The sequence below is a fragment of the Halichoerus grypus genome, chromosome 4, assembly GCF_964656455.1.
Source record: "Halichoerus grypus chromosome 4, mHalGry1.hap1.1, whole genome shotgun sequence".
NCBI lineage: Eukaryota > Metazoa > Chordata > Mammalia > Carnivora > Phocidae > Halichoerus > Halichoerus grypus.
The window spans coordinates 127,781,392-127,796,137 of NC_135715.1; the positions used below are offsets into that span (position 1 = coordinate 127,781,392).

General features: G+C 33.6%; 1 long non-coding RNA gene across 23 annotated transcripts in view; it reads right to left on the reverse strand.

Annotated features, from left to right (window-relative positions):
* The window catches only part of LOC118522266 (uncharacterized), a 436,304-nt gene that overhangs the window by 248,389 nt on the left and 173,169 nt on the right, over positions 1-14,746 (reverse strand). For 22 of the 23 annotated variants that reach the window (XR_013447182.1, XR_013447184.1, XR_013447175.1 and 19 more), the window contains exon 1: positions 4,756-4,886. The exons of the other annotated variant lie outside the window; for it this stretch is intronic. This is a non-coding gene — a long non-coding RNA (uncharacterized LOC118522266). Of the gene's footprint in view, positions 1-4,755; positions 4,887-14,746 lie in introns of those variants that run through there. 23 annotated transcript variants of the gene reach the window in all.

The following is a 14,746-nucleotide window of genomic DNA, read 5'->3' on the forward strand; positions in this document are numbered from 1 at the left end:
AGATGACAGACGGCACAAAAATGATGAGAAAACTGTGGGGAGGCTTCCAGAAGATTGATTCTCTCATCAGCTGATTCTTTTCTAGTTAGTCTTTTATTGACTACAAAGGTATAGCCAATGCAGAAAAGGAAAACCAGACTGCCCTGTTTAATCCTGAGGGCATTGGCAAAAGGTGATCACTTTTTGAGAAAACAGAGGCCTACAAGGAAATCAGCGCACTGTATGAGCCGTTAAGCTGATTTAAACACACAAGGGATGCCTGGGGTTGAGCGCAAGATCTCTGAGGTGTGAGATGAGAATGAAACCATTCCACAGACTAATATTACTGAGCTTTAGTAGCAGGTGGTACAGTTGATCAGTCAGGAACCTGTCATTTGGAGAATAGGCCAATATATCTGAGAGACACGAAAAATCCTTCATTTTTTTTCCCTCCTTCTCACCAAGAGGAAAAATATTGCAATTGTGAACTTTGGGCAATTATCAACTACAAGTTATCACAATGTAGGCACCCATAAGAAGTGAGCGAAACTAAAACGTAGCTACATTTTCTGACATTTGTCTAAGACTGCAGACTATAGAATAACTCATCGTGGCTGAACCAGATATTTAGTTCTGATGTCAGTCCATCTGGAATGAAGCCTTTACATGCTAGCAGCATAACCTGCAATCCAGACAGCCCAGAAAAATCCACATGGAATTTGCATAGGTAGAGAGAGAAGTAAAGATTCACATTTCCCTTTCTGTTTTGTTGATTTTGTGATTTGGGTGGTTGTTTTTGTTATCGGCACGTTACTACTTAAACAATTGCAGAGAAAAATCTGCAATTTGACAATATCCCCTTGCTGACTGGGGTCTTAGAGAGCGGATAAAATGTTCAAGTGTGGTATTAACTTATATTTGTAATGGCACGATCTGACCCTATCATTCTCCACTTTCTAATTCCCACAGACAATTCAACAATCTAAGACTGAAGTGACAAATTAAATAAAGTATAATAGGTGAAATACTACATGTTTTAAAAAGGTATTTTCCCTACAACCTACTCTGCACTGAGAACATTTAGATTTACAAGAAGAGTTAATGAGAATATTATTAAGGTATTTCATTAAAACTAACATACCATCAAATTCAAATGCACCTAATTTCAAACATGTTATGTCCTAAAATGAGGAGATAAAATATTTGATTTGGCTTTCATTTACCATGAGTTAACCATAGAATTCCTAGATACATCAGTCTTCTCTTCAAGTAATCTTTTATGACAGTACATATCATTAATGATTATACTGACAATTATTTTTTGAGTGTCCACCAGATATTTTGTAATTTCCTCAAATCAGGAGAATATATGATAGTGTTTGTGTGTGTATGTTTGTGTGTGTGTGTGTGTGTGTGTGTGTGTGGCTTACAGTCAATAATAAAAGAGTTGAAGAAAATTTCCTTCATCAACTATCTCTTTACTTCTTTACTAGAATGTTTTGATAATAGAGCCCAGAAATAATATACTAAAAAATGCCAGAAAGAAACATATACCAGAACTAACTTTGCAGAGGATAAATTCTTCTTAAAACTTTAACCAATTCAGTTTTACACATTTTTAAAAAACATATTTGCAATATGCTGCCTTCTCATTACTTCTGCCAGCTCTTCGGTTGAACCCTGACATAATGCACTAATGCTTACATGCATGAACTCAAATCAGGAGATTATTTTCTCTGACTATAGTCCTCTGTCTTTATGCCTCTCTCACCCCCTTACACCTACTGATTTCATATTGTCCCAGGTCCATTGATACCTGCCTATTGTAAAAGCCAATCAGCTTCAGCTCCCTCTTGCCCTCCTCTATCTCCCCATCTCTGGTTAGCCATAACAAAGATCTGCATTTCTTCATGCTAGAGATGATGTCTCTGGACTTCCTGATTGTCAGAAAATGGCCAAGCAACACCGACACATACCCCAGAATGATAGATGGCATTCACAGGGGCAAATCCAAGGAGCAGGCTTTACGGCAGGTGTTTAGGCCCAGTTGCCCCATCCTATACTGTACAGAGCACCAAACCTGCCAGGACTCCTGGGGAGGCTCAGAGACCCCTGGACAGGGGAATTGTCCAAGATCAAGGAAGCGCTGCCCCTCCACTGGCATGATCAGAAGTCAGGGTACAACAATGCTATAATGTTCCAGATATTGACTCCAACCTTAACCTTGCAGTACCAGCTCCTCCCCTAACCCAGTCACGGGGCCAGAGAAGAGCCATGCAGTTGAAGTTGTGTCAAGCACAGTGCATAACCTTTCATGAGTGAAGAAACACCAGGCCCTTCACTGGTTTGGTAATGAAGCTGGGGCCCAAGTCTTGTAAAGGAACCTTTACCACAGAGCAAGCACAGTGTATCAGCCTTCCCCACTGATGAAGCACCGGCCCCTTCCTAGGCATGATGTGGGACTGGGATCCAAGCCTTGTCATTGACCAGGATCAGTCGCTGGTTTCCACAGAACTTTGTAGAAAGCTAGTGCCTTCCCTGGGTGGCCAGGCTGCAGGAGTTAAGCCTTAAAAACTTTAACCTTTATCTCTCAGGGGTTAAAAAATCAAAATGAAATAGAAGTTCTGATAGTTTATCTTCATAGACCAATTTTTACTTTCTCTAAAGTTCACATTTTCTCCAACCCTGGATAAATGGTAATGCCCACGGTCTCAGCTCCTGCTCCCTCCTTGTCAGGCATTGCTGGGAAAGTCACTAAACTGTGTCCAGTTATTCCAGTATCAGTTGGGTGCTTAACTGCCATTTGCAGCGATCCTTATTTAATATCTATGCTGTTTCCTACAATGTCAATTATAAACTTTCCCTCTCTTTGCAGACTCTCATTCTCCAGAGAAACTTTGCTGCTATAATTATAGAATCTTTGAAAATAAACATCTTCAATGTTTCTATTCCAGCCTCTAAATATTTCTCCATATTTACTTATTCTTTTTCTTGTTTTGCTCTTTCTGTATTAGAGTATGCAATCCTTTTGTCCTTTAGCTCTGTCTATATTCTATTAGTTATCCATGGTATCTCTCATACCTTCTGTTTCTTATTTTTGCATTTTCCCTCCACTCATACATATGTCCCAATGAATCAAAAGATAATTTAATAAAGTACCTCTATTTGTCCTCCAGCTGTCTTTGCTCCATATCATTCCTTTCACGGCAAACTTCTTAAAAGTCTTTTTCTTTGCCTTGATTTTTTTACCCATTCACTCATCTCTTAATTCCTATTAACCAGGGTCCCACCACCAAAAATACTCCATCTAAGATCATAATCTCAGCAGTTACTAATGAGGGTGAAATCTGTTAAGTGCTTTGCAAATATGAGAGATCATTCTTATCAAATGTCCTCCAATTTTCAATATTTTTCCTGTCTCTGATCTCCCCTGGTTTATTAGCTGAACTTCAGAACAAAGCAATTCCTCCATTTAAAAAAATCATTTTATCCCTATCTTATCATATTTAACCTGGCCCATACCAAATAAAGGTATTAAAAGAATTAACAAGGATATAAGCAAATTAATGATGAAACCAATGCATTCAATTGCAGTAGCATAAAAATCACATGTATACATGCATCCATTTAGTCTCTTCTTCCTCTTGTACATTATGTGCTTACTATGAGTCATATGAATCTGCCAAAAGAAAATTTTATGTATATATTTTTGTAAACTATGCCTTTAAAAATAAGCTTTGCAAATTGCATATTTGTGTTGCTTTGCATCAGGATTAATTAATTCTTTATGGTATTTTAGATGTTTCGTGAAATAAAGTCTTTAAATGATTCCTCTCTAACACTGTGGCAGTTTTTGCTTTCAGCTATGCATACATTATATATGACATGCATATTTAATGTAAATACCTCACGTATAGATGAAAAGTATGATTGTACAATTTACCACTTACCTTCAGGGGTGGGAGTTAAGAGACATTTTATTTTTAAAAGAAATTACTTGGATTAAAGATAGACAGATCTTCTCACTGCCAAACCAAATGTACGAGTTAAAAAGGAAACTCCTAGCAAATGTAGACATACAATGGAATTGATGGATAAAATAATAGCCTTGCTTATCTACAGCACCAAAAAATATATTTCAATATTCTCTTTGCCAAATAGGAAAAAAAAAAGTAACTGGGGAGAAATTTTATTTCTTAGTCTCTAAAAGTAGAAAGGAAAATTCAGTGTAAGAATACATAAATTGTAAATGTCATTTAACAGATATCACATGTGAAAGTGCCTTCAGTGCACTATTTCCAATTTGCTTAGACAACTTGAAAGTAAAACATCAAGATAAGTGCCCATACCTTGCCCCAGAAAGGCCAAGCTTGAAAGAGAAACAGTATTTTCTGATTTAACTTATTATTATTGATTCACAAGGGAGAAGTTGCATTCAAATATGTATTTTCAAACTAACATCATACACTAAAAACATCAAAATACATTGAAACAGTGTTTAAAGAAAGAAAAAAAATGAGAAGAAAACTCTCATAATTCACATGCAAACAGATCCATTCCAGCTCACACTGGCAGCCTAAAGTATGAATAATTTCTTTTAATATACATTTGTTAAAAATCCAATTAAAGTCAATTGTGAGAGGAAAAAAGTGTCTACCCAATATTTACTTTTGACATTATATTCAAAGTTCTTTTGTGTCTCATTCCAAGTTGTAACCTTCTCATTTAAACCGCTCAATCACTTAGTCTATCACAGAGGCATAATTACTGCCTTACCTCATTCAATCTTGCTTTTCATGCCCCACCTCAGTGCAGCTAGTGCTGAACCAGAGTTATATGTCAGGAAGACTACCAGCTGGAGGACTCTGCCGTACATCTCACAGGGGAGTTTTTAATAGAGCCCTATTTTAAACAGTTACACAAGCATTGCTAAGCAGGTGGTTCAAGGAAGTCCCGGTTCTTACTCATATTTGCACATCTTTTCTCCCAAGCCAGGGATATATACCACATTCAAGTTTAGTCTCCATAGTGTGAAACCAAGTGAAATTTGGGACATCTTTGAATAAGTCATGATATGAATCTATAAACCTAGACTATTTACTATCTCTGTAATATTCTAGTCCTTCCAGATCTAAATAGACTACTTTTACCCACATATACTGAGCTGACAGGTTACATTTTTTTGCAGAATGTTTATATTATATTCACGAGAAAAGATATGAACACATTACAAAGGTTACAGTAATATAAAAGGTCTGAATAAAATAAAAAAAAAAACCTCCAAACCCAAAGACACACTTAATGAAGAAGTTTAAATATAATACAGATGGAAAAAAATGTACCAGACATTATGAACAAAAAATATCTAGGCAGAAATTTTAATATCTAATGAATTCAAATTTAAGACAAAACTATATTTAAAAAAGAAAAAAAAGATGCTGTATTCTGATAAAAGGAACAACAAAAAATATACAGCATGAACATTCTAACATATACAGTGCTAACGACATAGCCTCAAAATATATCAAGGAACCTAAAAGAACTCTAGAAGAAACCATTCTAGCTGTTGATTTTACACCACTTGTAGATACAAAGAAAGCAACCATATAAAAGTATGTGCAGAGATACCAAACGTCTGAAAAAAACAACTCATAAGCTTGAGATTATATATAGAACTCTACAACCCACAGAGAAGAACATATTGTTTTTGAGCACATACAGAACATTAACAAAAAGAGTTCACATATTCAGTCATGAGGCAGAGGTAACAAATCCCAAAGGACAATATGATACATTTGTCCTCTGTCCTCAATGCAACAAAATTCAAAATTAATAACAGAAAGATAACTTTAATTTCCTACATATATTGGAAATTAAATAACATATTACTAATTAATTCCTGTATCAAAATAAAATAAATTAAGAAACATTTTGGAACCTAATGACAATGAAAACAGAGCTTGTCAAACTGTGTGGGACAGAGGTGAAGTGAAAGGGCAGTTTAAATGTGTGTATCAGGGGGTGCCTGGGTGGCTCAGTCAGTTAAGCATCTCAGGTCAGGTCATGATCTCAGGATCCTGGGATCAAGCCCCACGTCGGGCTCCTTGCTTAGTGGGGAGTATGCTTCTCCCTCTACTCCTCCCTTTGCCCCTCCCTCTGCTTGTGCTCTCTCTCTCTCTCAAATAAATAAATAAATAAATCTTTAATTAGTAAATAGATAAATAAATGTGTGTATCAGGAAACAAGGAAGATTAAATACAAACAAACTCAATGTTTCATGAAAGAGATTGTAGAATAGCAACACCTAAAGAATCAAAGGAAAGATACAATAAAGATAAAGGAAGAAATCAATAACACTGATAGTAAAAAATGGAGACAAGTAAGAAAAATATAGCTATTTTTTTAAGAAAGAATTTAAAAACCCTGACCAAAAAAAAGAGGCAAGATGTAAATAAACACAATGCAGAACAGAAAAGGGAAATAAAACATAAAAGAGGCTTAAAATATTAGAGTATTATAACAATTATATCAATAAACTTGAAAGCCTATGTAAAATGGATATATTCCTAGAAAATTATAAAATGCCAAAATTGACAAAAGATAAAATTAAGCACTGAAGAGGCCACTAAATCTTACAGAAATTTAAATGGTAGCCAATAGCTCTCTTTCTACAAAGTTTCAGGTCTAGATGGCTTTATAGGTCAGTTCTACCACACTTTCAGTGAGTAGCTAATTTCTGTCTTAATTAATACATATACATTTTTTAATTTAAAAAGGGGGCAAAAAAGGACCCAAGTAATTTATGGGGCTACTGCAATGCTAAGACAATGCAAATGAGCAAAATCATGAGGCCATTTCACTTATTAACATGCAAACAAAATTCCTAAAGAACATACTAGCTAACTAAAAGTCCAAGAAAATATGTCATGACTTAGCAGAGTATATTACAGAAATGCAAGGGTGTTTCAACATCCCAAATGTACATTCTACCACATTATTATTAAGACAAAGAAAAAATATGATTTTCTCAAATAATGATTTAAAAAACCTTTTGCAAACTAGAAAAAGCAGGGAATTCTCTTAAAGAGTAAGTAAATATATGTGTTAGTTATCTACTACTATATAAACCCAAAACTTGGCAACTTAAAACAATTAGCATTTATTATCTCCTATTTTCTGTGAATCAGTCAAGTGGATACAGATGAGCTGGGTGGTTCTGCCTGAGTCTCTAAAAGGCTGCTATCAAGATGTGGGTGGGCCAGGGCCATAATCATCACTAAGTTTCACTGAAGGAGGATCCACTTCCAAACCCACTCACAGGCCTCAGTAGAACTGCTTCCAAGCTCATCCACATGACTTAACTGACCACAGAAAATCTACATCCAGCTCATTTATGTGGGCCTTTCCACAGGGCTGCCTCATGAGAGGGCAACTGATTTCCCCCAGAACTAAAACTAGAGTGAACCCAAGACAAAAGCAACAGTTTTTGTTATAACCTAATCTTGGAAGTGGCATCGTATCACTTCTGCCATATCCTATTCATTAGAAGTGAATAAATAAGCTCACTCCACCCTCAAGGAAAGACAAGTACACAAGAGCATAAATACCAGAAGGCAGGGATCACTGGGGGGTCATCTTAGGGGCTGTCTACCAACATGTGATATACCAAAACCTGCAACAATGGAGGAACTTTAGTGGGAAAATTAGAATATAAATGCATTCAATTTGAGATGGAGAGTAAGACAAAGATGCCTATTGTCTTTATGCACACTACTTTTAATGACTGATAAACTCGGGTAGTCTTGGCCAAGACTACCTTTGGAGTCTTAAGAAAGAAGACACAAACTGTCAAGAAATGAACATCTACCCTTAAAAAAATCAGTAACTATAAAAACTTTAGCAAGTTTACCAACTAAAAAAAAATCAACCTACAAAATTAAAAGCATTTATTTAAATCAGCAACAACCCAATAAAATAGGACTTAAAAATAAGGTATTATTCATAATAGCAACATACATAAAATATCTAAGAAGTAATGAAAGCAAGAATATAAATTTCCTCTTTAGAGGAAACAATAAAATTATAAGAAATGACTACATTAGTCAGTTCCAAGTACTATAACAAAACACCATTGACTAGTGACTTAAACAACAGATACTTATTTCTCAGGCTGGGAAATCCAACATCAAGTTGCTGGCAAATTCATTTCCTAGTGAGGGACCTCTTCCTGGCTTACAGATGACTGCCTTCTTGTATAGTTACATGGCAGAGAGAAAGAAAGCTTAGTCTCTCTTCCTTTTCTTATAAAGACACTAATCAAATCATGGGGTCCCAACCTCACTACCTCAATTTAAATCTAATTATGTCCTAAAGGCCTCACCTCCAAATACCATCACATTAGAGCTTCAACATTAACTTGGAGAGGGCCACAAACATTCAGTCCATAACAAGAACATAGATGTTTACCTGAATAAATGAAGGGACATTCAATATCATTAAAAAGATCAATTCCAACTGGTTATTTTTGAGTAACCTAAAACACTTACTCCAAAGTTTCATGGATGTATAAAAGTCTGGGGAAACTAATCCAACCTTATAAATGAGGGATAAGACATTACCTGTCTTCCCAGATATAATTCATATAATAAATTTAAAGCCATAAGAAAGGGTGATATTGATGCAATATTAACAAATAAAACAAGAAAAAAGAAAGCTCGAAGAGAGACCCTGGCATATATGGGAACATTTTAGACTCATATATAGTCAAAGAATGGGTTTTTTTAATGTTATACCAGTCTTGCATTCCTGGGAAAAAAACTACTTGATGATGATATATTAGTCTCTTTATGTATGGCTAGATACAGTTTGCTAGAATTTTGCTTAGGATTTTTATATGTATGTTCATGAGTGATATTAGTCTGTAGTTTTATTATAATATCTATGTGTAGTTTGGTATCAGGTTAATGCTGGACTCATAGAATAAATGGAAAAGTTTCCTCTCTTTTTCTACTTTCTGAAGAGTTTCTGGAGAAGAATTATTATTTTTTTCCATAAATATCTGTTAGCATTCACTAGGGAAGACATCTGGACCTGTAACTTTCTTCACAAGAACATATTTAACTACAGATTCAACATCTTTCATAGATATAGGACTAGTTGTGTTATTTATTTCTTCTTGAATAAGCTTTATAGTTTATTTCTTTCAAGAACTTTTTCTATTTCATGTAAGTTGTCAAATTTATTGGCAGAAAGTTGTTCATAAATTTCCTATGTATCTTTAATATTTGTAGTGATATTGTGTCTCTAATTCCTGATTGTTGGTAACCTGTATTATCTCTCTTTTTTCTTGTTCACTCTGTCAATTCAAAGGTTTATCCATTTTATTGATCTTCTCAAAATACCAGATTTTTTCATTGATTTTCTCTATTGTTCTGTTTTCTATTTTATTGACTTCCACTCTGATATTTATTTTTTTCTTTCTTCTCTTTACTTAGTATTTAATTTTCTCTTCTTTTTCTAGCTACTTAGTACTTGTTAGTTACTTAAAGTTGAAACTGAGGTAATTAACTTGAGACCTTTCTGTTTTCTAATATAGGCATTCAGTTCTATAAATTTCCTTGTAAGTACTACTTTAGCACCATCCATAAATTTTAATATGTTCTCATTTCCATTCATCTCAAAATTCTCTCTAATTTCCCTTTCTATTTCTTCCTTGACCCATGGGTTATTTAGAAGTGTGTTCTTTCATTTCCAAATAATTAGCTACTTTCCAGATACCTTTCTTTTATTGATTTCTAAGTTACTTGCACAGTAGTCAGAGAATACATATTCTATGACTTAGATACTTGCATATTGGTTGAGACTTGCTTTATTTATGACTCAGAATATAGTCTATCTTCTTATATGTTAATGTACTCTTAAAACAAATGTATTTTTCACTATTTTGCACTTTATGTTTTATAAATACCAATTACCCGAAATGAGTTGGTTATAGTTCAGGATTTCTATACCTTTACTGATTCTCTATTTCCATGGGTTATTAAGAGAGAGAGAGAAAGATGTTGAAATCTCCAGCTATAATTGAAGTTTATCAATTTCTCCAAGCAATTCTGTTTTTACTTCATATATTTTGGGGCTCTGCCACCTTAATAAACTGATCCTTTTATCATTATGAAATAACCTTCTTTATCTCTGGGAATATTTTTGGCTCTGAAATCTAGTTTGTCTGATATTAATATAGCCTTTCTGATTTATTTTGATAAGTATTATCATAGTATATTGGTTTTCATCCTTTTACTTTTAACTTATTTGCATATTTATATTAAAAGTACATTTCTTGTATTCAGCAGATAGTTCCTATATCTTTGTCCACTCTAACAATTTTTGCCTTTTAATTGGTATATATATTTTTTTAAGATCTTATTTATTTATTTGACAGAGAGACAGAGAGAGAGCACAAGTAGGCAGAGTGGCAGGCAGAGGGAGAGGGAGAAGCAGGCTCTCCAATGAGCAGGGAGCCCCATGCAGGGCTTGATCCAGGACCCTGGGATCATGACCTGAGCCGAAGGCAGCTGCTTAACCGACTGAGCCACCCAGGTGCCCCTTAATTGGTATATTTAGACCACTGACAATTTAATTTATTAATATGGTTAGATTTAAATCAAACATCTTGTTTTTTGTTTTCCATTTGTCATATTCTTTGCCTCTTTTTTCTTCTTTTTACTACCTTCTCAAGACCGGATGTATCGCTTAAAAGAAGCCATAATGAAAGAAGTAGAGAGATGAGGTGATACTTCTTAAGTATCTAAATGGAGACTTTCAGTAGAACATGAGTGTGAAGTTCAGAAGAGTATTCTGGAAAAGAGATAATTTCAGAGTCATCTGCATATTCTTCGTATTTAAAACCTTGAGACTGGATGTAATCTCTTGGAATAAGAGTATGAATGGTAAAGATAAGAAGATCAAGGAAAAGTCCTAGGCTACTCCATTTTTAGAAGGGAGAGAAAGCTAAGGAAGACACTGCAAATGATACTCATAAGAAATCACAAGAAGAGTTAGAGATTAATCATATAGTGTGTTGTCTTGGAAGCCAGGCGAAGAAAGATTTTAGAGAGAAGGATCAATCATTTCAAATGTTGCTTTAGTTCAATAAAGACTGAAAAAAAGACTAATAGAATTAGCAATGTGGAAGTCTGATGACTTCATTAAGAACAGATTTGGTACAAAGGAGAGGACAAAGACAGATTTGAATAGATTCAACAGAGAATGGGTGAGAGAGTGACTATAGATAATTTTTTTCAGATTGTTCTCTTGTAAAGGGGTTTATTTAAGATCAATTAAATAACAGCTCATTTGTCGGATAATGCAAATAATATAGTAGGGAGGGAAAATTACCAGAAAATAGGGGAGAATGTTTCATTGCTAAATTCATTTTATGATTCCAGCATAAACCAAATCCCAAACCTGACAAAATCTATGGAAAACAATTATAGAATACCTTTCATGAATACAAACTAAAAATTCCTAAAAATATTAGCAAATTGAATAAAACAATATAGAAAAAGTGATAATACATCATGAGCAAATAAATATCTTTTATTCCTAGAACAGAAAGTTGATTTAACATCCTGAAATCAGTCAATGTAATTTGCCATATCAACTCAGTAAAGGAAAAAAATAACATGATTTTACAAAATTTAATATCCTTTCACAATAAAAACTCTCAGCAAAATAGGATTAGTAAGGAATTTCCTTAAATTGATAAATGGTTCTTTAAAAAATATACTTCATGGTGAAAAACTAAATTGGTTTCTCATGAGATTGGAAACAAAGTAAGAATACTTACTTTAATCACTTCATTATTTCACAGACTGTCCTAGCCATTGTAGTACAACAACCAAGAGAAAAAAATAAAAGGCATGAATATCTAAAATGGATAAGTGCAATGCTCCATATTATAGATATAATATTCTAATAGAAAATGCCAGGAAATGTACAAAATAACTACTAAAACTAATACGTGAATTTAGCAAAGATATATGACACAAAATTGATCTTAAAAATAACTTATTCTTATATTCTAGTAGAAAATTAGTGGAAATGAAATTTTAAAATCACTTTTACTGTAGCACCAAAAATTATGAAATATATACTAAAAGATGTTCAAGACATCTATGCTGAATACTACAAAAAAAATGCTTAGGGAAATTAAAGAAGACTTACACCATGTTCCTGAATTTGAATACTCAATATTATTAAGATGACAATTGGTCTATAGATTCAAGAAAAGTCCAATAAAAATTCCACATCTCTTTTTTTATAATTTGACAAATTGATTCTAAAATTTGCTTGGGGGGTTGCCTGGGTGGCACAGTCAGTTACGCATCAGACTTTTGGTTTCAGCTCAGTCTGATCTCAGGGTTGTGAGATCAAGCCCTACATCAGGCTCCATGCTTAGCAGGGAGCCTGCTTGAGTTTCTCTCTCCCTCTTCCTCTGTCTCTCCCCACTGTACTCTCTCTCTTATTGAAATAAATAAATCAATCTTTAAAAAAAATAATAGAATAATAAAAAATAAATAAAATTTGCTTGGAAATGCAAAGGACCTAAATTAATAGAAGCAATTAAAAAACAACAAAAAGTATAAGAACCTACCCTACTTGATTTTAAGTCTTACTATAAAGCTAAAGTAATCAAGACAACTTAGTATTTCCAAAAACAAAACAAAAAGCACATGAAAATATAGATCAATGGAATAGAATATTCCATATATGGGCCCACATAATACGGTCAGTTGATTTTTCATGAAGGTAACAAGGCAATCAATGGGGAGAAGAAAGTTTTTTCTACAAATTGTGCTATACTAACTGGATATCTATGCATAAGAGTGTACATTGACCTCACATCAAACAAAAATTGCCTAAAAATAGATAATGGACTTAATATAAGACCTAAAATAATAAAATATCTAGAAAGGAAGCATAGGAAAAAATCTTTGTGACTTTGGCAAAGTCAAAGTTTTCTTACATTGAACATAGAAAGCGTGAGCCAAACTTGAGAAAATTAATAACTGGACCTCATCAATATAACAAACTTTGTTCTTTGAAAAACATCATTTAAAAAATGAAACAACAAACCAAAGACTGGGGGAAAGCATTCAAAACACATATAAGACAAAAATTTTGTATAAAGAATATTACAAATTCTTATAACCCAATAGTAAGAAAACAAAAATCCAATAAGAATTAACACGAAAGAATATATATGAATACCCAGTAAGGACATGAAAAGATATTTTACATTATTATTCACCAGAGAAATGCAAATTGAAATTAAAATGAGACACCATTACATAAGCACAAGAATTGATCAAAATAAACAATCTCAGTGAGGATGTAAAGCAACTGGAACTCTCATAGAGTGCTGATAAGCATGTTAAATGGTATTACCACTTTGGAAAACAGCGTGATCATTGCTAACAAAGTTAAACAGCCACCTACAATGGGACTCAGTCATATTATCTCTCAGCATTGACTACAAATTGAAAACATGTCCGTGCAAAAACTTGTGTATGAATATTCATTGAAACTTTTATTAACCACAAGGAATTGAAAATATATGTCTGCATGGAGACTTGCATATGAATACTCATTGAAACTATTTGTCATAGTTCCAAACTGGAAACAACTCACATGCTCATCAACAGATAAGTGAATAAACAAATTGGGGCATATTTGCTCAATGGAATACTTTTTAGTCAGTAAAATAAACTAATGTTACATATAATGACATAGATGAAACTCAAAATAATTGTGTTGAGGGAAAGAAGCCAGGCAAAAATAAATAAAATGGTATGTGCATTAACATAAAGTTCTAAAAAAGGCAAACTGAGCCATAACAGGTAAGTTTACTGGTTGCTTAAGGATGGGGGTGGTGGGAGGGATGGATTATAAAGGGACACAAGGAGACTTTGGTGGATGATGAAAATGTTTATTACCTTGATATTTGTAATCATCTGACAGATGCATATATATATTGAAACCACTTATGATGAGCACTGAGTAATGTGAAGAATTGTTGGATCACTATATTGTACACCTGAAGCTAATAGAACATTGTGTGTTAACTATACTGGAATTAAATGAAAACCTTAATTTAAAAAAACTAATCTAATTAAACACTACATATTTTCAGTTTATTTGATTTAAACTACAATTCAAAGTTAAAAAATAGAGCTCCAATTTAAACTTCTATTAAGTTGCCAAATATAATTGAAAGTTATTATAGCCTCAACATGAAATGGACAAGTACAATAAGTGGGGGACTTATAAAGACAAATACCTTTTATAAAACTGTATAAGCATATACAGAAAAACTGAGAATTTTACTAAGCAAGGCAGCTTATTATTTATTTTTTTTAATTTTCATTCCGGTATAGTTAATATACAGTGTTACATTACTTTAGGTGTACACTATGGTGATTTCAGAATTCCATACATCACTCAGTGCTCATCACTAATGCTCTCCTTAAACCCCATCACCTATTTCACCCACACCCACTCATCTCCCCTCTGGTAACCATCAGTGTGTTCTCTATAGTTAAGAGTCTGTCTCTTGGTTTGTCTCTCTCTTTTTTCCTTTGTTCATTGGTTTTGTTTTTTAAATTCCACATATAAGTGAAATCATATGGTATTTGTCTTTCTCTGACTGACTTATTTCACTTAGCATGATAAAAAAGAGACTATCGTCTCTTTTCAATTCTCTTTTGAA